Source organism: Neltuma alba, unplaced genomic scaffold (genome assembly GCF_004799145.2).
Source record: "Neltuma alba isolate B1F8T4 unplaced genomic scaffold, ASM479914v2 tig00010369_pilon, whole genome shotgun sequence".
NCBI lineage: Eukaryota > Viridiplantae > Streptophyta > Magnoliopsida > Fabales > Fabaceae > Neltuma > Neltuma alba.
In genome coordinates, this window is record NW_021635274.1 from 393833 (window position 1) to 419696 (window position 25864).

The 25864-nt window shown below is 28.3% G+C and overlaps 1 pseudogene; it reads left to right on the plus strand.

Annotated features, from left to right (window-relative positions):
- The first annotated feature begins 4726 nt into the window (after positions 1-4726).
- Positions 4727-25115, plus strand: LOC114756017 (probable LRR receptor-like serine/threonine-protein kinase At3g47570; annotated as a pseudogene).
- The last annotated feature ends 749 nt before the right edge of the window (positions 25116-25864 follow it).

Genomic DNA, 25864 nt, shown 5'->3' on the forward strand with positions numbered 1-25864 from the left:
TTTCATATTTTATATTTAGGAAAAAGTAGATATCTCTAAAAATTCTTTTCAGGTTTTGCTTTAACTAAATAAACAATGATCCATGCTTATGTAATTTAAGGATTTCAAAAAGTCATTGATTAGTACCAATATAAAATTTTAGAAGTTGTACCTTGTATTCTCATCAATAGATTGTGATTACAAAAGGTCATATACAAAATGCTCCTTGGGTTCTTAATGTAAGACCTAATTGTTGAGTTAATCTTAGTTCTAAATATAAGACATATTTCTCATATTTATTAATTTTTTTAAATTGTCCAGGGAGGGGAAGAGAGGATATTAAGAAAGATGATTATGATGTTTTAGAAAAAAATCATATTGCTTATAATTAACTAACTCTTCTCACTTTTTTAATTTAATCAAATTAGTTAAATAAGTCTTATATTAAAAACAGGAGGAATACAAACTTGGTTTAAGTGCACACAAAAGACCGATTGTGACTTACAAGTCAAGCACGCCAATATTTTCCATATTTCCATAGACTTCTGATATATTTGTCTGTTTCATTGACATCTTCTCGCTAATGCTTTTTATGGGTAATCTCTAGTCATAGCCTGCCAAACTGGACCACAAAATAGAAGTTGTTTCGTGCAAAATGGTGCATGACTTTGAGGTCTACTCACAAGTCAATTATTCCATGTAGCTATGAATACTGGGTGGTTGGTATAATGAAGTCTTTAGACTTTTGATATATACGTTTGTGACCGGTAGGGATGGGATATGGCCTGCAAGATTGACCGTAAGGGAAAGATGCAATGAAAAAAGTACTCCTTCAGTACTTAATATAGGACCTAATTGTTGAATTAATCTTAGTTTTAAATGTAAGACATATTTCTTATATTTATTAAATTTTTTTAAATTGTCCGATACTCTTCCAATCACAATCAAGTAGAAGGGGGAGAGGGGATATTAAGAAAGATGATTATGGTGTTTTAAAAAATATATATCATATTGCTTATAATTAACTAACTCTCCTCACTTTTTAAATTTAATTAAATTAGTTAATTAGGTCTTATATTAAAGACTGGAGGAATACAAACATGGTTTAAGTGCACACAAAAGACCGATTGTGACTTACAAGTCAAGCACGCCAATATTTTCCATATTTCCAAAGACTTCTGATATATTTGTTTGTTGACATCTTCTCCCTAACGTTTTTTATGAGTAATCTCTAGTCATAGCCTGCCAAACTGGACCACAAAATAGAAGTTGTTTCGTGGGAAATGGTGCATGACTTTGAGGTCTACTCACGAGTCAATTATTCCATGTAGCTATGAATACTGGGTGGTTGGTATAATGAAGTTCTTAGACTTTTGATATATATATTTGTGAATGGTAGTGCAAGAAATGGCCTGCAAGATTGACTGTAAGCAAAATAATACAGTGAAAATGAAAATCGGTTTAAGAAATTAAAGAGAAAAAGATTCTTCTCATCATCAACATTATTTATGAGGTTATTCTATAACTTATACAATACGGTGAAAATAAAAATAATTTCCTTGATGTGATAACAAGCCATTTGTAGTTCTTCATCATGATTTTCTTTTTCCTTCATTGCATCAACTTCTTCTAATGGCCACTTAATGTTTGAAAAATCTACTATGCTTCTGCCTAGTGAGTGCTCTTTAAATAAACATTATTTGACTATTAATGAGTGTATTAATAAAGGGAAAATAATAGAGAAATCATGTAATATATCTTATTGAAATATAAAATGAGATTTATTATGAAGCATGTAAAAGTTTTTGTGACATTTATTATGAATTGAGGGAGTAGCTTAGTAGCACATACCAAATGGGTCCTTAGTCATATTGAAACCTAAAAGGGCTACTAACAACTCTACTTTACAACTCTATTTCTGAAGGAAAAGCGCGCCTTATTAAGCTTGAAACTTCTATAAATGATATCTTATATCTCCTCTTGATTAATTTATAATTAAAGGTTTACTTAAGGATAATTTCTTAAAATTAGTAATTTTATAACAATTTATATTATAAAAAATAAAGTATATTCTCTCTATCCATTATGATCGAGTAAATAATTAAAGATTTTTTTTTTTGCCTCTTCCATTCATGCTTTCTCTGTATTTGGTTGTTAACCCAAATATATTCAGGATTAGTGTTTTGCCAATGTCATTGTTTGGCTAGTCTCAGAAATTAAGATTTTATTTATATGCTTTAAAATTAAAACACTTGAAAGATTAATAAGTTTATTATTATAGGACTTGTTGGAAATTTCTAATTTTTTTAATAAATTTAAAAACTCCTCAAATTCTTCCAAGAACATATTCTTTAAATTCTTAGAACATGTTTAGTTGGCATTTTCTAGGATTTAGATTTAGATTACATATTTTCTTCCCTTTTTTTTCCCACGTGACTTTTTTATGCCCCAAATCAAATAATGTAATGTTAAATTCATGGTCATCTATGGAATTTCTATAGTGTTAATTTAAATTTAAGATTAAGATCTATTATGCAATTTTATGCTTTTAGATTAGTATGCACATGTTTGTTTTTATTTTATTTCCTATGGCATGCATGCTTCTTAACTTGATCTTTACTATAACATACGGTGTTTCATTTTCAGCCTATTGGTGCGCGAGCACCCTATCTTCTTTCTCAATTTAATTATCAACAGAATCAACATTTTTTAAAGGAATTAACTAAAAGTTTTAGAATCTTCTAAGAAAGGATTTCATACTTTACTGGCTAACATTTTTATTGATTATTTCAGACTTAATATTCGGGAAAAATTTGATAATCTCTGAAATTCCATTCATTCTTTGCTTGAATTTAAAAATATCCTTGCTTATATAATTTTAAAGATTTCAAAAATCATGAATTATTTCTTTTCGATGTGTAAAAAAAATCATCAATTATTTTTTCCTGTGTATAACAGTTCATCAATTATTACCAATATAAAATTTAACACATAACCAAATGAAGCTGTTTCTTTACCATTCAAAAGGAGACATTTAGAAGCTGTTTCCTATCAGATGAATTGTGACTACGACTGCAAATTTGACTTTAATGCACAATAGACAGATTGTGTTTTGCAAGTAAAACGCGCTAGTAGTTTCTCTATTTTCAAAGACTTCGATATATTTATTTGTTTCTTTGACATCTTCTTGATCGCTAATTTCTTTGGGTAATCTCTAGGTATATTCACAAAAGTATTTGAAGACTAACCACTAAAATGATTTTCCTCTCAACAATAAAATTCAAACCTCACACTCCTTTAAAATATGTGCTATATTATATTCGTATAAACTAAACCAACTTTAATTTTGTTAATATGTTATCCTTCAATATGATTTTCAAAATGCTTTAAAACAATTGCACAAATGATCCCTTCAAGTTTGTGGTGTAGAAAGTGGATTATCATATTGAGTTTCTGTGCCTTTTGAAATATACATACAAAAATACATATTTTTTTTTTTTGCCACATGCAATCTATGAAATCTGAAACAAAAAATAATTAAATTCTGCGCTATTCAAGTGTTTTTGAAGTCAACTGTGGTATTCTCTTATGGGTAAACTAAAATGATATTACCAAATTAAAATTACAAACACACGCACACATATGAGTTGTTTCGTTTGAAATTGAGTGTGACTTTGAGGTCTACTTACAAGTCAAGCGCTCCATGTATCAATGCATACGTACAATCAATTAAAGTTTGTAGACTTTTGATAGACATTTTGTTCATGCATGCTTCTTCCCACTAGTAATTATAATTTTTTCCCTCTGTATATGGCCTACAGACTGACCATAAATGAAATAATGCAATGGAAATGAAAATGTGGTTCAGGAAGTGGAATTATACTCTCTCATTACTAACGTATTTATGGGGTCATTTCATCAACTTTTTTTGGAGATAACTTTAATCTTTGGAATGCCGATTTCATTTATGCTCAACTCTTTGTTGGTATTAACTGGAATATATTTTGGTTTAGTGGTTTGTCAATATCTTTGTTTGGCTAGTCTTAAAGAAATTCAGATGTTATTTACACTTAGCTGTCATTTATAAATTTATTTTTGTGGATGTATTTTCATTTTGAAAATTCCCTAATTAAAATAAATTGAATTGAAGGCTGCTTGTAATAAAGTAGATGATACACTAGTTGAAAATTGCAAATTGAGACTACATCAAAATTAACATTTTAAAAAAAGGATAAGGTGATTAAATACTCTAAAAGTATTCATGAAAAAACGCCCAGCATCTTAAGTTTTTTTTTTCCCTCTTATCTACCATTATATAAATTTCTTTATCCGTTATTGTATAAATATATGTATTATAACATGTCGTTCAGATCAGGTGTAACAAAATAATCTTTAAGTTTCCATCCTGGAGCGTGTAATCTTGGCGAATACCGTTTTTAATTATACAATTTACTTTACTGCATGTGTATTGAAATATTATCTTGCAAAAAAAATGTTTATAAAAATTTAAAGCCACACAAGACAAACAGGAGAGAATATAAATCAATTTTAAACGAAGTACAATACCAAAAAGTAAAAAGCTTTTATTATTTGGAAGTCTGTAATTAATCACAATCACGCAATATATTTTATTTTAGTGTTCACTTTTTTTATGGTTATTTTTTAATGTAGTCACGAGAGATGTCATTTTGTAATTTGAAATTTAACGTCCTCGCCTTGACTTTGATTTAGAATTGGAGAAGTATAAATGGACGTGTTTGTTAATTGCTGGATGCACAACACTTACAAATTTGATAAGTCTGCTGTGCAAAACATGGAAAAACCTCTTCCGTTTGTTTTCCTTTTCTTACTTCATTGCTTCCTGTCCTGCTTAGCTTGGACTCAGACAAACATCACCACCGACATATATGCGCTTCTTTGCCTTAAATCTCATATCACTTCGGATCCATACAATTTCTTAGCTAATTGGTCTGTCTCTTCTTCTCCTTGTAGTTGGGTTGGTGTCACCTGCAATACTCGTCATGGAAGGGTCCATTCCTTGAATCTTGGTGGCATGGATCTTAAGGGTAGCATATCTCCACAACTAGGAAATCTCTCCTTTCTGGTTGATCTTGATCTCAGTAAAACAACTTTCATGGTCAAATTCCTCAAGACTTAGTTCAATTACGTCGATTGAGATTGTTCAACTTGAGCTATAATGACTTTCATGGACAAGTTCCAACATGGATAGGAGATTTATCTATGCTTGAGCAATTGAGTTTTCGAAATAACAGTCTCAGTGGGTTTATTCCATTATCTCTATTCAATCTATCAAGGTTGGAGACTTTGGATTGGAATTTTAATTTACTTGAAGGGACCATTCCATTTGAGGTGGGAAGACTTGAGCGATTGAACATCTTACGACTCGCGGGTAACAAACTTTCAGGAAACATTCCCCGAACAATATTCAACTTATCTTCGCTAGAGTTATTAAGTTTGTCATACAACAGTTTGTCAGGTATGCTTTTTATTATTTCCAATATTTATATTTGTGTTTTCTGAAAACTAGTTTATTTAATTATCAGGATATAAACTCTCAATCATCATAAGTTTGGGTTTTTTTCCCAACTTTTTTGGCTATCTTTGCGCATTTCTTATAAGTTTTTGTTTTTTTAAAAAATTTAGTTGTCACTATTCTTTTCAATAAATCACGAATTAGAACTGAAGTAGGTAGAATATTTGTTCTCGAGAATTCGTAAGAGCTAGCATAGGAATTATAAAGAATGCTGCTATTAATCAATTTTTTTTTTTTTTGATACATCGGAAAGGAGCGATTATATCGTTTAGAATGTCTAGAAAGTTTTTTTTTTCCCTCAAAACAATAAAGCCTTACAGTCCACGGATCTGGAGCATTCAGTTTTGATTTGGGCCGCCTAAATTATATTATAGTTTTAGTATTTATTAATTAATTATTATTTCTTCCAAAAAAAAGATTGTATTTAAATAATAACTTTTTCTTATGTATATTAATAAATAAAAATACTAGACATGAAAAATAGATATACACAATTTATACTCACGGTTCGTATGTGAAATATCCATATTATCAAATTGATGGCTCGATATTGAACTTTGAGGGAATGCAAGTTTTTGTTCTTTTTATTTTCGCTTCTTTTGGTAAAGAAACAATTAGCTTTGAATCAAATATTAGCGTTGAAATTGTCTGTTTATATAGTAAGGCGATGAAACATAGAATTCAATTTTTCATTATTAATGATAAATAATTCTGTCCTAGTATTTTTCTTCCTGTTAACCTGTGCAAATTATATCATTGTGAGAGAAAAATTTGTTTAAATTCTTAGGAGTTATTAGAAGATCATGACGTTTTAGAAGATACAGAAAATATCATGTCGGATAATTGAATGGGTTTTATTTGTGATTACGGTTTTTGAAGATACTGCAAAGCGCACAAGACTTGACCCTCAAATCAAATAAAAATGCAAACCCCACACTTTTTTTTACATTTATTGGTGATATTATTTTTTTGTTGTTTGTGAAATAAAAAGCCATGGCGAGCTGAATTTTAAAAGTTTAAAATAGTTAGGACTGCTTTGTGACTCCACCAAAAATATTCACAAAGATGACTATAAATTAACATGGATCTCTTATCCGCTACACCAACAATCTTGATTGGAAAGTTTTTCTTAATGACGAAAAGCACCAGTTGGGATTCCGATATACATTTCTTTCTATAGCTTTTCATTTTTCATTTTGCCCCACATTTTCTTTTGAATGGAAGTTATTTTAACATAGACAATCCACTAGAATTTAATAAACACACATAATTATTAACTTTAGAGTGTCTAATATTCGCAAATACCATTTTTACTGTATGTTTATTGAAATTTTAAAAGGGCCCATATAACACTACGTAGAGTCACACGGAATTAAAATGCTAGAGTACTTCTTACTTTTACCAATGATATTTCTATCTTGAGTCATTTGTGATTAGCTGTTTATATTTAGCGATATCCTCATAATACGAATAGTCTGTTTATTTATATATTTATTTTAGCTTCTCAAGCTTAAAAAATAACTTTAGATGTATTGAAAACAAATATAACACATCACTCTGATTAATTTTAATTTGTCATAATCACGAGATATGCTATTTTCCAGTTTGAAATTGAGTTTGCACTCCTTGACTTTGATTTTGGATTGGAGAGATATAAAATGACGTGTTTGTTAATTTCTGGATTCGGCACTTAAAAATTGAATTTTCTATTTTTATCTTAATTATTACAGTTTGTTAGGTGTGTTTTGAATGATTCTGGTGTTGTCTCCATTGTTCTCTTTTTTCTTTTTTCTTTTTAGGTTTTGTTATATTTTTATACATTTCTTCTTATTTTTTCCATCATTTTTCTATTCTTCTTAAAAGAATAAAAAATAACTTGTCATCCAAATTTTGAGATGGTTAGTAAACTTGTGCCATAGGGGAAAAAAATATTGTTATAACATTAGTCCAAAGAGATCCTTGAAGGCCCATTATCAACCTTGGGAAACGATGTTTATTATTATCATGTTATTAAATAGTTTTTGAAGCTTTTTTTTTTTTTAATAAAAAGAATGAGTAAGCCTTACCAGCAACATGTTTGGAAAATGGAACAGTTAATTTTAATTTTATGATATATTATTTACTTTAATTGTTTTAAATCAGCTTGCAGATAATAAAAATAATTTTTTTTGGGAGTCTTCCAACAAATATGTGTTTTGAAAGAAATGATGAATTGGCATGAATCTGAAAAATAACAAAAATAAATTTAAATTAATCTAAATTACAGACAAATAAACTGAACTGAAACATAGAATAGTGTAATGAGTCTCCCATATACATTCTCCAACATTAATTCATCCAAATATCTCATCAAATCACATATCCGACATATTTATTCTATCGTTATTACCCGAGCTGAATTGAAAGGGTTATTCCTATTTTAAAAATAAGTATCGTTGTGTTTTATTATTTAGAATGTACTTATGTTATTTCTTATATAAGAGCGCAAGTCTTACTATGTGTTTTCAAAAATACAAATATGTCTCATGTACATAATATTTTTGTCAACTACACCAACGATCTTGAATTGTCCCTATATAGGACTTAGCTAGCTAGTGACGAATTTAATTTTTGAAAATAATTATATTTCTTAACATTGTCAGCTTAGCTTTGCAAGGTTATATCTTATCCTTGAGTATATTTTCAAAATTGTTTTCAATAAAAATGCAGACATAAAATGCAACACTTGATTGACAAATATAAATATGGATTAAAAATACATACTTTAAAAAAATCTTCCATGTTCATGGTCAAACCCAACAGCAAGGGAAAAAAAAACCTAAAAAAATCCACACTCTTAACTTCTCTTTCATTTACTTGTCTAGTATTTAACTTAAATTAATTGTTGATTATGTCTTTCAATATTTATACAGTGAAATAATAATTTTTGCTATGCATATTAATTATGTCAACAGCGGATTATTTGATCATTTTATTATGACATATGACAGTTAATGCGCATGCTATGAAAGTTGATATTGACATATTGTTTATTATTTTAATATTTGAAGGAGTTATTCCAAATAAGGTTGGTGATCTTCAACACCTTCATACAATATATCTTTCAAATAATCAGCTCTCAAGCACCATACCAACCTCCATATTTAATAGTTCAGTACGACAATACATTGAACTTAACATCAATAATTTATCTGGGAGTCTGCCAACAAACGTGTGCTCTAGGCTTCCAAAACTTGAAAGACTGTATCTCTATAAAAATGATTTGTCTGGTGAGATACCCTCCATTTGGCATCAATGCAAGGAATTGGTAGATTTAGAACTGGGGAATAACAAATTCAATGGAGGAAACATACCAACTGGCATTGGAAATTTGACCAAACTCGAGTGGCTATCCCTTGGCAGTAGCAACTTGCAAGGTAAGAACTTTAATTATGCGTTTGTCTAAAATTTTGTTTTTACTATTTTGATAAGTCATTAATTTAATTTAAATATTACAAATTTAATCAATAATAATTTTGCTAGATTAATTTTAAAGACATGGAACTTGATGCTTTCTTTTAATCTCAAACTGGATATGCTTTCTTTTATATATAATTTAATTTTCACACATGTCAAAACATGAAATAAAATATTTAAACTGAACAAAAATAATTAATCAAAATTTGTAGTTAACTTTCATGTGGTGTGGCGTTCCTTCCGTGTCGGTTATTTTCCCCTCCATTTTGTTGTTGGCGGCAAGTTTTTTTAAAATAAATCTAGTTCTATATTATCAATTAGATGAGCATATCAGTGTTATTTTTCAAAATGAGTAAGCCTTGAACGATGTTATAAGAAAAAATATAAATTTTGTATCTCGTAGACATAACATGTAAATGAAATATATCATTAAAAAAGTAGAAAAATATTATTTACTAATATTATAAATTGCTAATACGGACAAATATGTTAATTCATTCGCATTGAATTAGAACAATTTTCTGGCCAAAAAAATTGGAACAATTTTGTACGTCCAATTCTTGGTAAAATTGAATCATGCTCTTGAACATAAAAATTTTCACTGGTAATTTCTTAATAATTATTTAATTTGAAGTTAAAAGAAACATCCAAAAAGGGGGAAAACCTAACAAATGGAGACTCATTATACATTATGTGGAACTTTTTTTTCCTTGTTAAGCAAATATACCTAATGATTTGAAAAATTTTCAGATAAAGAAGCATGAAATTATGATATTTTTGTTTTTAAATAAATTGTTATCATGAGTGAAAGATAAAATAAAAGAGTGAACTTATATTATTTTTTTGCATTACAGTGTTACTTTTAATTTTAGCAACCACCTGGTTGGGACATTAAATCCCACCAACCCCACTGTCCTAGGCAAAAAAGATAAAATGCTTTGGCAAGGGGTTCCAAAGTTATCTAAAAGAAAGAAAGGAAATTTTTTATAATTTTTCATGAATTTCAAAATTCTAATTTGATTTTTCTTCATTTTCTATAATTTTAAAGCATTACGCACCTGAATTGAAATACCATAATTTTATGTTTTTGTTCATTCATTTTAAAGAATCATGAGAAGGTTTGCGTTCATAGGAAAAATGCTTGAAAAGAGCCATAACTTATTAACAAGTACTTACAATGTGTATGTTTGTCTGTTCCTAAAATGCGGTTTATCTATTTCTCTCTTTATTTGGAAAAAGACACATCTAATGGTGATGCTTTCTTTTAATCCCAAAAGCGAATATTGCTTTATACATATATACGTGTTTGTAACATGCTTAGAGTGTGTTAATTGAAATTTATACGTATGTACATATATTCATGTCCCACTTATATTCACAACGTGCTTTCAACACATGGGACCGGTTGAGATTCCTTCTTCCTCGTCTTTTTGTGTTTTTTCCATTTCCCCCCATGTTTTCTATTCAATGGCATGTTTTTTCATTTACTTTTGTTATAGACAATCCACTAGAATTTAATAAACACACACAATTATTATGCTTAGAGTGTGTAATATTCGCAAATACCATATTTTTACTGTATGTTAATTGAAATTTTAAAAAGGCCCCATACAACACTATGTTAATTTAATAAACACACACAATTATTAATGTTAATTTAAAAATGCTGGAGTATTTCCTACTTTTACTAATAATATTTCTATTTTGGATCATTTGTAATTAGCTGCTTATATTTAGTGATATCCTTATAATCCAAATAGTGTGCTTATTTATATATTTATTTTAGCTTCTCAAAATTAGAAAAAATAACTTTAGATGTATTGAAAACAAATATAACATACCATTCTAATTAAATTTTTGGTATAATTTTAGTGAGAAATCACCAGGAAATATATATATATATAAAAAATAGTTGAATGCTTTATGCCATACATGATTAATTGGAAATAAACAAAAAAATTATTTAGTAAAACTTGAAGCACTGATTTGCAATATTAAAAGGTAATAACACAAATATTCAAGTTTTTGGAAGTAGTACGCAAGACGCATCATTTGCGCACATATTACTTCTGTGCAAACAATTTATATATATGTATATACATACATACATACATACATATATATATATATTTTACCTATGTGCAAACATTATCTTTTGTGTTTACAAATAAAGTATTCCATTTCTATTTTTTAAAATGGAGGTAGTGTTAGAAGTCTTATGAAGAATTTATGTTCTTTTTTATTCAAAACATAAGTATAAAATAAGTTCTGTAATTTGAAAAGTTAGTTAAAATTGATTAAAAATAATAAATGTGTCAAATATATAACTTATTGTCCTAAAACATCCTCATTTATAGTAAGACTGAATGGGAGAGAGGATTAGTTTAAAAAAAAAAAAACAAAGAGAGAGAATGAGTTAAAAAAAAAGTCAAAAAGATAATGATAGATGCTTATAATTAATCTGAGAGAAAAATTAAAAAATGCATTAAATGATCCAACAAATTTGGAACAAAATTATTAAAAAAAAAAGAAAAAGTTAGTTCCTCTTAAAGATTTGACGCTAATATTTTTTAAATGGAGGAAGTATTTTGTGGTAATGTTCAATTAGGGGTATTGGGCCTTAGGTTCTCAAAGCCCAGTCTCCAGTGTCTACGTTTCTATATAAGTATGGGCTTATTATCCATTGTTATACATGAACCCAGTTTCTTTTTTGTTCAATAACAGATTTTCGGTTCTGTTCAGTTTTTTCATGGGCATCCCTTTACATTATACATGTACTTTATGCATATTATACAAAAGTATTATAAATTGTTTTATTTTCCTGTTTACAAGTCCATTCAGCGTTTTCATAAAAAGAGTTGTTAATGAACTATATTTAAATGCCAACCTCTTTACAAGTATTGAGATTATTATTTATTATTTTTCTTCTTTTATTTCCTTTTTTTATAATATTCTTCAATAATGAAATAGATTTAAAATGATATTTTATCTGTTCATTTCTTTAATATCGTACCTTTTTCTGGTGGAAGTTTAAATATGACTAATGATTTACAATCACAAAACAATGATTTTCTTCTTCTTTTTTGGTGATATTTTGTCCTTTTAGAGAAAAATAAAAATGAAATTTCTTTTGGCCATTTCATTCATTCATATTGTTGGTTTATGCAATGGGACTTATACTAAGCTTGTGATTAGATGCCAAAATAAAAAGAAAGATAAGATCAATAGCTGATGGGACCACTTGAGATTTAAAATTTGCAAAACCCTTTTTTTTATTTTAGTTTTACTCTTAAAACTATCACATCATTTATACTTTGATCAATAAAATGGCTTCACCATATTTTAGCAACAACAATTTACAAGGTCAGAATTTTAATTATATGACTGTGTTAGACCATATGCGTGTTTTTGTTTTTGTTTTAATCTTGAGAATAAAAAATAATTTGAAAATGAAATTTTGCTATTATACGTCTACTATTACATCTACCCGTCATAATGAGGTGTACTATTAGGACTTTGTCATGTAGTGCCCCCGAGCGTCTATATAAACCCCACTCCCAAACAGATCTTTTAGGCTGATTATCAATATTTGAAAACAAATGGTTATTTTTATACTCGTATAATTTAAAACTTTTTGAAGCTTTTTCTTAAAAAAAGAATAAGCAAGCCTTACAAGCAACATGATTGGAAATTAGAACATTTAATTTTAATTTGCATAACATAAAATATATATTAATTTTATTATTTAATATTAATTTTTATTGTAAACTCATAATCTTATTTGTCGAATGAAAATGCAGCTTACATGATATATAAGAATTTCTCAGAATTAATTAATCCACAAATCTGAAAAAGATAACAAAAATAAATCTAAAATTATTAATTAATCGAATTTAAATTACAGAATAATAAACTGAACTGAAGCATAAAACACAGTGTAATGAATGGAAAGGGTTTTTTTTTTAAATAAGTATTTTTGTGTTTCTATATGCGCAAGTCTTTCTGCATGTTTCTAAAAATGTAAGTCTCCCATGCACATAATATTTTTACTAAACCAATAATCTAAATTGGGCAATAAATATTGATAATGAATTGTTCCTGTATAGGACTTAGTTAGCTAGTAACAAATTTAATTTTTGAAAATAATTATATTTTTTTTTAACATTCTCAGATTAACTTTCTAAGGACATATCTTATCCTTAAGTATATTTTTTAAAATTTTTAAATAAAAATGCAGACAAAAAATGCAATACCAGATTGAGATATGTCATAATGTAAACATAAATAAAGAAATACATAATTTCAAAATTGCCATAACGTCAGGTAAGAAATTTTTTTTTTTTTTAGGTAAGTCAGGTAAGAAATTTGACAGACAAAATTTGCTTTCCCCCTCCGTAATATTTATGCATCGATTAATCCGCACAACACAAATATTCAAGTTTTGGGGACCAGCACGTAAGACGCGTGCAGTTATATATGCATACACACACACACACACACAGAGAGAGAGAGAGTGTACCTATAGGCGAACAATATTTCCTGCTTTATTTTCCCTGTAAAGCTGGTACACCTATACAAATATATTATTAACTATTTTATTTTTCTATTTACAAGCCCATTCAGTATTTTCACAATCAAAGTTGTTGTTAATGAATTGTATTTAAATGCCAATCTCTTTACGAGCATTAAGATTATCATTTCTTATTTTTATTATTTTCTTCTTTTTGATATTCTTCTATGATAAAATAAATTTAAAATGAGGTTTTATCTTTTAATTTCATTTATTGTATATATTCATAGCGGAGGCTTAGCTATATAGCTCGTAAAACTAAAATTAGATTTTGCTTTTTGTCATTTTATTCATTATATTGTTGATTCATAGAATGTGGCTTATATATAGCTTATGATTACAATGCCAAAATAAAAGAAATAGAAGATCATGAACTGATGGACCGCTAGATATTTATAACGTGGAGAATAAATGGCTTGTTTACTTCTTCTTTTTTTTTAATCTTTTTTCCAGAACAATTTCATATTTTTTTAAAAAATAAGTTTTGAGAACAAAAAGATGAAAAATATGTTTGGATGACGATTTTAAAAACCACATTTGAAACAAGAAAAAAACATAAAAAATCACATTGGGCAGTTTGATTTTATTAAAAAAAAGTTAAAATGTGTTTTGGATCATTAGAAATATGTGTTTGCTGTTTGTTTTTATATATATATATATATATATATATATATATATATAGAGTAATCCGTTTCTTTTCAACATGCTATGCAGTTTGTGTTTTAAAAAAGTTTCATATTTGTAATGTATGAGTGGACGCAATGTTTTTTTTTTTTAATGAAAGGATTTGCATTTGAAAAGATTTTTATGATACATCCAATTCTCTCATCAAAATATATATAACTCATATCTTATCCTCTTTTAAATTGAAACAGGTGAGATTCCATCATCTCTCCTCAACATTTCTTCTTTAAGAATATTGAATTTAGTCAAAAACAATTTCAATGGTAGTCTTCCAATATCAACTGGCAATGGGACATTGTTGGAAGAATTATATTTATCATGGAATTTCTTTACAGGTATGCCCAATCAACCCATTTCTTCATTTTATGTTTTAAAGATTTTTATTTTTTATTTACACTTATTCTGTATTGCTTGCAAAATTTTTACTTAAGATTGCTTTAACCCTCTGTTTGGATGGAGAGAAAAGTTTGGAAGAAAGAGAACTAGGAGAGAAAATAAGAGAGAAAAGTGGGAGGAAGAAAAAGTGGGGGAGAAAATGGGGTGTGGGATTCACCATATTTTCCTCTCAAACTTTCTCTCCACATGTGAAAAGAAAATGGGAAGAAAATACACCTTCCACTACTGCCCTCACATCCGCCCCTCTTCGTTATGATTTTTGTGAGTGAAACTTATGGCAAAACTGAACTTCACATTATAGCTATTCTTATTATCCCCAGCGTTAGTGCAATTTGCTTCACATGTGAAAAGAAATTTAATGTTCAATTGATCATTGATAGTAGAGGAGTCCATTTTAAATTACCGTCGTCAACCGAAAAACTGAGTTATTTTCTATTAGTTTTAAGCCTCTAATTATCAAAATTCCATGTATTATTTATATGCTTGTGTACGTGTGAGTTTATTAGGAAGTTGCTTGCCATACTACCATGTAATTAACAAATATTTTGTATTTATTTATAGGTGAAATTCCTTCATTTCTTTGGAGCATGCCTTCTTTGAGAATTGTTAATGTTGGCCTCAATCATTTAAAGGGTAATTTGCCTGAAGAAATGTGTCATCATCTCCCTTTGCTTGAAGTCTTTACTGTTACTGGTAATCAATTAGAGGGAAGCATTCCGAAATCAATAAGTAACTGCACATCTTTGAAAGGATTATATTTGGCTGGTAACTCATTTACAGGTATTCACTTATGTGTGTTTGTTTCCTTCTTTTTAATATTTTGTATGCACTTATGATAGGCCTCATATGATTACAATCCCAAAATAACAAATAAGGCCAGGATAATGAATAGACAGAATGTCATGATATTAGTAGGACCGAAGAGTTATATGTAAATAGTTTTTCCTTATTTAGTATATTTTTTTTTTGAGAAAAATTCTTTTTTATTATATATAAAATGTAACAATTCTGTATTGTTTAACTGTAATTAAAATTACACATAATATTTCTTAAAAAATTATAGTGTAGGAATTGAAAAATGCACAGTAAACAAAAATTATTTAGATAATTATAGAAAATCAATTACAAATAAAATTTAAAAAACTTTAATGAAACTAAAAAAATACTTATACAACCAAATGTGAGTTCATATTAATAAACGAGAATACAAAATGTTTTCAATAGTTAGTCAAATTATTAAATCGCATTATTCGAATTCATTTGAGTTTATAGAGAACTTTTGTATGTTCAATTGTATGTGAAATTAAATAAATTGTTTACAATAAATATGAAATTAAAAGAAGTATATAAAATCAATAGGAGGAGGAAAGTATACTTTCATAATTTATTGCTTCAACTGTACCATAAAAAAATCTCCTGGAGAGAAAAATTGCCGAAAAAATAGTTTAATGCTTTATGCCACATGATTTATTGGCAACGAGCAAAATATCTTTATTATTAAACTTAATAGACTCACATGCAATTTTTTAAGAAATTTTGCTTTCTCCCTTAGCTTCCTAATATTAATAAGACGTGTATTTTTTTTAATGGTACACATATGTATTATGTATATTATTATATGCAAATAATATGATCTGCTTTATTTTCTCTTCTTATAAGTCCAATCAATTTTTTTACAAGGCAGTTGTCGCTAATCAATTATATTTGGTTGCCAACCTCTTTATAACCATGAGATTATTATATCTTTTTTTTTTTTGGGATAAAAATCTTATTTTTATTTTTCTTTGTTTTTAAAATCATTTTTCCTAATAGACTAAATTTAAAATGGGATTATGTTTTCATCATTTTATTAATATTGCACCATTCATAGTTTGGGGGGGTTTAAATATAGCTAATACTTTACAATCCAAACTATTGAAAGATCAAATCATGGATTGACGGTAGTCTGTGAGATTTTGTTTTTCGATATTAAATTCATTCATATAATTCTAAAATAAAATAAAGATAGCATCATGACCTGATGGGACCACTTGATTTTTTTTTCTTTTGAGATATGAGGGAGCATGCTCGAACCCGCGCGCACACGCAAACACGCACACACACCACTCGGCCTTGACATTTATAATTTGCAAGGCAAAATTATTTAAGTACTTTGTATAATATAATTTAAACTCTATAATGAAAAAGCTCAACATCATATATAATGTGCCCACGTGTTATGTGCACCTACTTACATATTCCACTGTTCTCCAATTAAGTTGAACTCCCCCCGGGGCACCCCTTATTGAAGAGTGCATCCTTCTGCAGTTTTTTTTTTTTGTGTGTCAATTGACAGTTTGTCAATTGTTTCTTTTCTATTTCACAAATTTATTAATTTCCGATTACACCAAAAATGTTGATTTTTTAAACAAATCATCTATAACCATGGCATCTCAAAGTTAGTCTTAAGATTCCCCTAATTTTTTTTTTTTAAAAATTTGTCAAAGATTTCAAAAATAATAGAAATAAATGTTTTTGTATATATTCTTATCTTAGCTCTATTAAAGTCATGATTCCCGTCAATTTTTTATTTACAGGTTTTGTACCCAAAGGCATAGGCAAATTTGATAAACTTGAAGTCTTAGATATGAGCCATAATAATTTGAAAGGATTTATTCCTTCTGAAATATTCAACATTTCAACATTAACAATCTTGGGCCTTGATATATATATAGAGTAATCCGTTTCTTTTCAACATGCTATGCAGTTTATGTGCTTTAAAAAAGTTTCATATTTGTAATGTATGAGTGGACGCAATGCTTTTTTTTTTTTTTTTAAATGAAAGGATTTGTATTTGAAAAGATTTTTATGATACATCCAATTCTCTCATCAAAATATATATAACTCATATCTTATCCTCTTTTAAATTGAAACAGGTGAGATTCCATCATCTCTCCTCAACATTTCTTCTTTAAGAATATTGGGTTTAGACGAAAACAATTTGAATGGTAGTCTTCCAGTATCAACTGGCAATGGAACATTGTTGGAAGAATTATATTTATCATGGAATTTCTTTACAGGTATGCCCAATCACCCCATTTCTTTATTTTATGTTTTAAAGATTTTTATTTTTTATTTATACTTATTCTGTATTGCTTGCAAAATTTTTAATTGAGATTGCTTTAACCCCCTGTTTGGATGGAGAGAAAAGTTAGGAGGAAAGAGAATAGGAGAGAGAAAATAGGAGAGAAAAGTGGGAAGAAGAAAAAGTGGGGGAAAAAATGGAGTGTGGGATTCACAATATTTTCCTTTCAAACTTTCTCTCCACATGTAAAAAGAAAATGGGAACAAAATACACCCTCCACTACCGCCCTCACATCCGCCCCTCTTGGTTATGATTTTTGTGAGTGAAACTCATGGCAAAACTGAACCTCACATTATAGCTGTTCTTACTATCCCCAGAGTTATTGCTTCACATGTGAAAAAATTTAATGTTCAATTGATCATTGATAGTAGAGGAGTCCATTTTAAATTACCGTCGTCAACCTAAAAACTGAATTATTTTCTATTAGTTTTAAGCCTCTAATTATCAAAATTCCATGTATTATTTATACGCTTGTGTACGTGTGAGTTTATTAGGGAGTTGCTTGCCATACTACCATGTAATTAACAAATATTTTCTATTTATTTATAGGTGAAATTCCTTCATTTCTTTGGAGCATGCCTTCTTTGAGAATTGTTAATGTTGGCCTCAATCATTTAAAGGGTAATTTGCCAGAAGAAATGTGTCATCATCTCCCTTTGCTTGAAGTCTTTGGTGTTGGTTATAATCAATTAGAGGGAAGCATTCCCAACTCAATAAGCAACTGCACATTTTTGAAAGAATTATATTTGTCTGATAACTCATTTACAGGTATGCACTTATGCGTGTTTGTTTTCTTCTTTTTAATATCTTATATGCACTCATGATAGTACTCATATGATTACAATCCCAAAATAACAAATAAAGCCAGGATTATGAATAGACAGAACGTCATGATATTAGTAAGACCGAAAGGTTATATGCAAATAGTTTTTCCTTATTTAGTATATATTTTTTTGAGAAAAATTCTTTTTTATTATATATAAAATGTAAAAATTCTGTATTGTTTAACTGTAATTAAAATTACACATAATATTTCTTAAAAAATTATAGTGTAGGAATTGAAAAATGCACAGTAAACAAAAAAATTATTTAGATAATCATAGAAAATCAATTACAAATAAAATTCAAAACAAAAATTTAAAAGCAAATAAAAAAATTCTTATTCAAGCAAATTTAAGTTCAAATTAATGAACGAGAATACATAATCTTTTCAATAGTCAGTCAAATTATTAAATCGCATCATTCGAATTCATTTGAGTTTACAGAGAAACCGTTTTATGTTCAATGGCATGTGAAATTAAATATCTGAAATTAAAAGAAGGATACAAAATCAACAGGTTGAGGAAAGAAAAATTTCCGGAAAAAATAGTTTAATGCTTTATGCCATATATGATTTATTGGCAGTGCACAAAATATTCATGCAGTTAAACTAACAGATTCACATGCAATTTGTTAATTAAGAAATCTGCGTTCTTCCTTCTTAATATTAGTAAGACACGTGTAATTTTTTTTAATAGTATGCATGTATATTATGTATATTATTATATGCAAAAAATATGACCTGCTTTATTTTTCCTTCTTATAAGTCCAATCAATTTTTTACAAGCAGTTGTTACTAATTAATTATATTTGGTTGCCACCCTGTATACAACCATGAGATTATTATACCTTATTTTTTATTTTTTTCATTTTTAAAATCATTTTTTTCAATAGACTAAATTTAGATGAGGATTATGTTTTTCATCATTTAATTAATATCGTACTATTCATAGTGGGGGGTTTTAATATAACTATTAATTTACAATCCAAAATATCAAAAGATCAAATCATGAATTGATGGTGGTCTATATGTACATTAAGTTAGTGATTACAATGCCAAAATAAAAGAAAGGCAAGATCAAGAACTGATGGGACCATTTAAAACTGCCACATCATTTATACTTTGATAAATAAAATAGCTTCACCATATATAATTTGCTCAGGAAATATTCCAATTGGGAATGGAGATTTTACAAACCTCCAAATCCTTGATCATGGTGTGCGCTTTGCTCATAATGTGATTTATCTTGTTTTTTTAAATTATTTTTTTAGTCCTCCAACTTTTAACTACACATCTTTAGTTTTTATTTTTGTATAATGCAGGAAAAGATAACACACGCCTTGCATGAACAAAAATGAATCAATAAACATTTCTAACTCTATCTGTGGTCGCATTCCTTCTATGTGTGAATTTCTAACTTCAGGTGCTGATAAGGATGTTAAAAAGGATTAGCTTTAATATTTCTTTCTAATATCCAGAATGTATAACTAAAAATAGTTTTTACATCAAAAAAATAAAATTAGTTTAATTCATTAAACAAAATAAAATAAAATTTCAGCCTTTTTTTGGCATATGATAATTTCATTGTCATATTTTAAAGTTAGAGCCTTTTAAATAGTTAACAACCTTCAAGCAAAATATAAATGATTCGGTAGTTCATTTTAAATAGGTGAAATTAATTCTAAAATCTTTCTTTACCATTCTTCTTTGAAAGATATTAAAGTAAAATACGTTAACTACTCCTCTATTTTACTTAAATTACAAAAACCTTTAATCTATTTTGAAAATATATATAAACCTCCCTTAAATTAAAATGTATGCTACAAAAACTTTCCTTGTATATTTCAGACTTTATTTCTATCTATCTAACTATTAGTTGGCTGTTAAGTTTGACTATTAAAATTTCTTGAAGCAAATACCCCTCCTTAATATAAAAGTTATTTCAACATTTACATTTTTCAAAAAAAATTAATACATGTATTTTCAAACTTTTTAAAATGTAATAAAATTTACTAATTTTTGTTATATTGTAAAATTTTATAATTTTAATTCTTCATCACACACAATGATACTTATTTATTTAGTTTTTTTTAAATGGCTAGAAAATAAAGTAAATACATTTTTTCTCATTATATAATATAAATTGTCTCAGTTTGAGAGATTATAGAAGTCATTTAAATTTATAATTTAAAACTTTTAAATAAAAATTTTATTAGAAATATTTATAACTTATTCAATCAATTATATATTTACTTAAAAAATTAATCAAATTTCCATTCAAGGTTTTTAAGTCTACATTAACTAGATTACTTAATTTTCTATCCCAATATGATAAAAACATTAAACAAATAACTATTTGCAAAAAGTAAAAAATAAAATTCAGGAAAAGGAAAAAATTTTAAATTCTTTAAAACATTTTAGCCAACATTTAGGGATTTAGTATTATGAAGGATAAATTAGTAAATAAAAATATTTTAATATAAATTTTAAATAAAAATCTTTTAAAAATATTTGTAACAAAATTAACAATTTGGATTTAAGTGTATGTTTTTAAAAGAGAGGGGAGGTTCGTGTAATTAGGACAAAATACAAGAAAGATCAGAGTATTTAATTCTAAATTTATTTGTATATATTCTTATCTAAACTACATAAAAGTCATGATTTCCATCAGTTTTTTCATGTCCAAGTTTTGTACCTAAAAATATAGGCAAACTTGATAAACTTAATGTGTTAGACTTGACCCTATTCTTTTTAATATATTCAACATGTGAGCATTAATAAATATTGAGTTTTTGGAATTAGTAAGAGAAGCATAGTTTTCTATGTTATAGTATGCATGTATATTATCTGCGAACATTATTATCTATTTTGGTTTCTTTTAAGAGTCCATTCAACTTTTTATTTCCAGGTTATATACCCAAGGATGTAGGCAATCTTGTTAAACTTGAAATCTTAGCTTTGGGACAAAACAATTTGCATGGACCTATTCCTTCCAATCTATTTAACATTTCAACATTGACAAGAGTGCGCCTTCCTGAGAATGTCCTCTCTGGCCTTTTGCCATCATATTTAGGAATTGGTCTTCCCAACCTGCAAGAGTTAATTTTGGAAGGAAATGAACTAACTGGACAAATTCCAAACAGCATATCAAATGCTTCTAAGCTCATTATGTTAGATTTGGCATCAAATAAATTTAATGGAGCTATACCCACTACCCTCAAAAGTTTAACAAACTTGATAGAATTAGATTTGGGTGAGAATCATTTGACAGGGTTGATTCCAGACACATTTAACCAATTACATAACCTTCAACGTTTAAGTCTAAGTAACAACAAATTGCACGGGTTCATTATAAATGAACTTTGCCAACTCAAAGGTCTAAGTGAGTTGTATCTTGCCAAGAACATGTTTTCAGGAGCAATTCCAGGATGTCTCAGAAATACTTCTTTGCGGAAGTTAAATTTTAGCTCTAACAAATTGATATCTCATATACCCTCTTCTCTTTGGGATCTCAAAGATATCTTGGTTTTAGACATATCCTCTAATGCACTAAGTGGAATGATTTTACCGGAGGTATCAAACTTGAGAGCAATTACACTATTGAACTTGTCCAGAAACCAAATTTCAGGAAGCATCCCTGCAACTATGGGCAGCTTGCAAACTTTACAAACTCTATCCTTAGCTCACAACAAATTGCAAGGGCCTATTCCTGAAGCATTTAGTGGCATGATAAGCATGGAGTCTATGGACCTTTCTCATAATTACTTATCTGGGGTGATTCCAAAATCCTTAGAGTCATTACTCTATCTTAACTACATCAATCTTTCCTACAATTTATTGCTTGGAGAAATTCCAGATGGTGGCCCTTTTCAAAACTTTACTGCCCAATCTTTTCTGATGAATAAAGATCTTTGTGGGAAATCCCAACTACAAGTTCAACCATGTAGGAGAGGAAGTAAGCATATATCAAATAAAGTGATGCTAATGATAAAATGCTTATTGCCCATCATGTTCGTCATTTTGGTTGTTTCAAGCATTATCTTTCTAAAGCGTAAGAGAGATAATGATAATTATTCAACCAAAAAGGATTTAACAAATTTGGATACACCAACTAGAATATCCTATTATGAACTTCTACAAGGAACAAATGGATTTGATGAGAGTAATCTTCTAGGCTCTGGAAGTTTTGGATCGGTATACAAAGCAATTCTTCCGAATGAAAATATAGTTGCTGTCAAAGTATTTAATAACTTAGACATGGAAGAAGCATTGAGAAGGTTTGATATTGAATGTATTGCCATATGCAATTTACGCCATCGCAATCTCATTAAAACCATCAGCAGTTGCTCAAACGATCATTTCAAATCTCTAATAATGGAATTCATGGTAAATGGGAGTCTCGACAGATGGTTGTACTCTCATAACTATTATTTAAATGTCTTGCAAAGGCTAAACATAATGATAGATGTGGCAACAGCTTTGGAGTATCTTCATCATGGTTCTCCTATACTAGTTGTTCATTGCGATGTGAAACCAAGCAATATTTTGTTAGATGAAGATATGGTAGCTCATCTTAGCGATTTTGGTATTGCTAAATTATTTGGTGAAAAGCAATTAGAAATTTATACCAAATCTTTGGCTACTATTGGCTATATGGCACCAGGTAATGGATTAATAATACTATTATGGATTTATTTCTATGTTCTTTTGTTTATCATGCGTACTTTATAAAATTCTATACTATTCAATTTCTAGCAAATATTTCATGCCTTCATATGTAAATATTTGAATGGATGATACAAAAAAAAAAAGTTTAACAACAGACAAACCTTATGTTTTTGTCATCATGACTTTTATACTGATCATTCAACATGACATATAGAGTATGGATCAAAAGGAGTTGTGTCTGCAAAAGGAGATGTGTATAGCTATGGTATTTTGCTGATGGAAATGTTCACGAGGAAGAAGCCAACAGATGAGATGTTTGTTCAAGGATTAAGTTTGAAAGACTGGGTGAGCAAATCCACACCACATTCAATCGTCAATATTATAGATGCAAATTTGTTGCATAGAAAAAATCAAAATACTGATAATATATTATCTCATATATCATCAGTTTTTGATTTAGCATTAAAGTGTTGCAATGATTTACCTGAAGCACGACTTACTATGATTGATGTTGTAGTATCATTGAAAAAGATCAAGGCTTTGTTAATGGAAAATGCTAGGGACATTATTAGTTGAGTAATTGCTAAATCACATTTTAAGTACTATTTTTTTAACCTTTTATTTTTTTTGGGTAACACGTATTCTTGTAAATTAGAGTGATTCTGTGTATGATGTAATAATATATCAAATTATTTGAATTTGAAATGTTCTAACTTGATCATATTCATTCTGAATTTCTTTATGTTTTATCATATCACTACTACAAAATGAACATTTTATGCCCTCCATTCTTTTTTGTTTTGAAAAACAAAAGGAAAAAAAAAGCCATATATACAAGTTTATAAAAAAAAAAACAGATGAGTATATGAATATATACTCGTTTGTTCTCTATGAATAGATGGGTATATGTTTATATACTCATGTGTTATCCTTCAACAGATGAGAATGGATGTTTAAATGCTATAAATCAGATTGAATAGCCCTAAGATAGAAAACCCTATGCATTCTCGTCCTTTCCACGACATATGTTCTTCTCTATTAACAAACTCAATGACAATGTGTATACATGCCGAAACTCATAGTGGACAACTCAGCTTGCGGTGAGGACATATATTGCAACTCTCCTTATCATTTTGCTGTAAAAAAGTTATGATTTTGCATTTCTAAAAGTTATGATTTTTTAGCTCGTCTTCTCCATGATAGTTCTAAGTTTAAGAGCGTGAAACTCCATGGCTAGTTGCAAGGTAAATTAAACACTCTTCCCCTTATTTGGTATAGGTGTTACATGTTTTAGGTGTGTGTGGGTGCTATTTTATTTGGTTGTGTGGGTATTCAAAGTGATGAATCTAAGTGTTTTGTGGGCGCATAAATTTTCTGTTTAAATTGATTATTGGTAAAGAATTGCATTTAGGAAGCAGTGAACATTGATTAGGCAAAGCATTTAAAGATTCAAAGCTTGGTAAATTTGTTGGAATGGTGATGCACATAAGGTGTTTAAAAAAATATCCAGGAGAGGAATTTGGTTGGAATATAGTACTTAATTAAGTATTCTCAATATATCAAGGATTGAAATTTAAGACCAAGGTTGTTTAATCTCCATGTTGATTTTTAGAATGCTATAGATGATATTTGAACATATATATTATGGTGGTTGAGAATGTCATATTTAATTTGAGACTTTTTTGAAATGTGATTATATATAAAATGTTGGGTTCAATAGTTTGCTTTAATTTTTTGTTTTAATTGATTCTTGGTAAGAAATTGCATTTAGGAAGCATTGAATATTATTATTGGGCGAAGCATTTGAAAATTAAAAGCTTAGTAAACTTGTTAATTAAGTATTACTAATGTATTAAGGAATGAAATTTAAAGGTAATGTTATTTAATTTTCATGTTAAATTTTAGAAAACTATAAATGTAATTTGTACATAGTGTGTGAAAAAGGAAAATGATATATTTTGTTTTAGGCTTCTTTGTTAATTTCCCAACTTCTTTCTATTTTTTCTTCTATTCCCAAAAGTGGAAGCTTATTTTTATTTCACATATTTATCTACATCCACTATGTATTTCACATACCTATGCAAACTAACAAAACATGGCTAGATATTTTCTAAAATTAGTTCCAATGTTGTTAACAGAGTTTTGGTTTTGTGTTCTTAGCTCGTTTTCTTTTAGGTCCAATTACATTGGATTCATCACATTAGGCGCAATGTTAGAATATTTACGCATGATAATTTCTGGTCCATTGAAATAAACATATTAGTCATAAACTTATATATTAAATTGTTGGATTAAATTGTGTTGGATTGAATATCTAAACTTTGTTTTGAATTGCTTAAATTGGAATTGAGCTGAATTAGATTAAATTGAGAATACAAATAATTCAACATTCTATTTTTTAAAAAATCATAATTTTTATTTATTGAAGCTAAAGCAAATAAAAACAGTCAACTATTTTTGTCTGTTTTGGCTCAAACAAATGAAAATAGTCAACAGACAAAAAAAAGGGGACTATTTTCGTCTGTCGGAGCCAAAATAGATAAAAATAGTCCCAAAATAGACAAAAATAATCATATTATTTTCATCTGTTTTGGCTCCAGCAGACAAAAATAG